Source organism: Oncorhynchus nerka, unplaced genomic scaffold (assembly GCF_034236695.1).
Source record: "Oncorhynchus nerka isolate Pitt River unplaced genomic scaffold, Oner_Uvic_2.0 unplaced_scaffold_1061, whole genome shotgun sequence".
NCBI lineage: Eukaryota > Metazoa > Chordata > Actinopteri > Salmoniformes > Salmonidae > Oncorhynchus > Oncorhynchus nerka.
Window position 1 is genome coordinate 136,869 of NW_027040252.1, and position 2,396 is coordinate 139,264.

Sequence of the window (2,396 nt, forward strand, 5' to 3'; positions counted from 1 at the left end):
GATTCAGGAGGTTAGTGTTATTACCTGACAGATTCAGCAGGTAACTAGGGATTAGGGGTCAGGGGTTAGTGTTATTACCTGACAGATTCAGCAGGTAACTAGGGATTAGGGGTCAGGGGTTAGTGTTATTACCTGACAGATTCAGCAGGTAACTAGGATTAGGGGTCAGGGGGTTAGTGTTATTACCTGACAGATTCAGCAGGTAACTAGGGATTAGGGGTCAGGGTTTAGTGTTATTACCTGACAGATTCAGCAGGTAACTAGGGATTAAGGGTTAGTGTTATTACCTGACAGATTCAGGGGTAACTAGGGATTAGGGGTCAGGGTTAGTTATTACCTGACAGATTCAGCGGGTAACTAGGGATTAGGGGTTTAGTGTTATTACCTGACAGATTCAGGAGCAGGTAACTCAGGGGTTAGTGTTATTACCTGACAGATTCAGCAGGTAACTAGGGGATTAGGGTTAGTGTTATTACCTGACAGATTCAGCGGGTAACTAGGGATTAGGGTCAGGGGTTAGTGTTATTACCTGACAGATTCAGCAGGTAACTAGGGATTAGGGGTTAGGGTTAGTGTTATTACCTGACAGATTCAGCAGGTAACTAGGGATTAGGGGTCAGGGGTTAGTGTTATTACCTGACAGATTCAGCAGGTAACTAGGGATTAGGGGTCAGGGGTTAGTGTTATTACCTTCAGCAGGTAACTAGGATTCAGGGGTTAGTGTTATTACCTGACAGATTCAGCAGGTAACTAGGATTAGGGTCAGGGGTTAGGGATTCAGCAGGTAACTAGGGGGGGTTAGTGTTATTACCTGACAGATTCAGCAGGTAACTAGGGATTAGGGGTCAGGGGTTAGTGTTATTACCTGACAGATTCAGCAGGTAACTAGGGATTAGATTAGGGGTTAGTGTTATTACCTGACAGATTCAGCAGGTAACTAGGGATTAGGGGTCAGGGTTAGTGTTATTACCTGACAGATTCAGCAGGTAACTAGGGATTATTACCTGACAGATTCAGCAGGTAACTAGGGATTAGGGTCAGGGGTTAGTGTTATTACCTGACAGATTCAGCAGGTAACTAGGGATTAGGGTCAGGGGTTAGTGTTATTACCTGACAGATTCAGCAGGTAACTAGGGATTAGGGGTCAGGGTTAGTGTTATTACCTGACAGATTCAGCAGGTAACTAGGGATTAGGGGTTAGTGTTATTACCTGACAGATTCAGCAGGTAACTAGGGATTAGGGTCAGGGTTAGTGTTATTACCTGACAGATTCAGCAGGTAACTAGGATTAGGGGTTAGGGGTTAGTGTTATTACCTGACAGATTCAGCAGGTAACTAGGGATTAGGGGTCAGGGTTAGTGTTATTACCTGAACAGATTCAGCAGGTAACTAGGGATTAGGGGTCAGGGGTTAGTGTTATTACCTGACAGATTCAGCAGGTAACTAGGGATTAGGGTCAGGGTTAGTGTTATTACCTGACAGTGTTATTCACAGATTCAGGGGGTTAGTTAGTGTATTACCTGACAGATTCAGCAGGTAACTAGGGATTAGGGGTCACCTGACAGATTCAGCAGGTAACTTTAGGGGTCAGGGGTTAGTGTTATTACCTGACAGATTCAGCAGGTAACTAGGGTTAGTGTTGTTACCTGGGTAACAGGGATTAGGGGTCAGGGGTTGATTATTTCCTGACAGATTCAGCAGGTAACTAGGGATTAGGGGTCAGGGTTTAGTGTTATTACCTGACAGATTCAGCAGGTAACTAGGGATTAGGGGTCAGGGTTAGTGTTATTACCTGACAGATTCAGCAGGTAACTAGGGATTAGGGGTTAGTGTTATTACCTGACAGATTCAGCAGTTAGGGATTAGGGGGTCAGGGGTTAGTGTTACCTGACAGATTCAGCAGGTAACTAGGGATTAGGGGTCAGGGGTTAGTGTTATTACCTGACAGATTCAGCAGGTAACTAGGGATTAGGGGTCAGGGGTTAGTGTTATTACCTGACAGATTCAGCAGGTAACTAGGGATTAAGGGTTAGGGACAGATTCAGCAGGTAACAGGGGTCAGTTAGTGTTATTACTGGGTCAGGGGTTAGTGTTATTACCTGACAGATTCAGCAGGTAACTAGGGGTTAAGGGGGGTTTAGTGTTATTTCCCTGACAGATTCAGCAGGTAACTAGGGGTTAGGGGTCAGGGGTTAGTGTTATTACCTGACAGATTCAGCAGGTAACTAGGGATTAGGGGTCAGGGGTTAGTGTTATTACCTGACAGATTCAGCAGGTAACTAGGGATTAGGGAGGGGTTATTACCTGACAGATTCAGCAGGTAACTAGGGATTAGGGTCAGGGTTATTTATTACCTGACAGATTCAGCAGGTAACTAGGGATTAGGGTCAGGGTTT

At 45.1% G+C, this 2,396-nt stretch overlaps 1 pseudogene; it reads left to right on the forward strand.

The window, feature by feature from the left end:
- LOC115120822 (anoctamin-2-like) overlaps positions 1-44 on the forward strand; it is a 130,698-nt pseudogene extending 130,654 nt beyond the window's left edge.
- Positions 45-2,396: the final 2,352 nt, after the last annotated feature.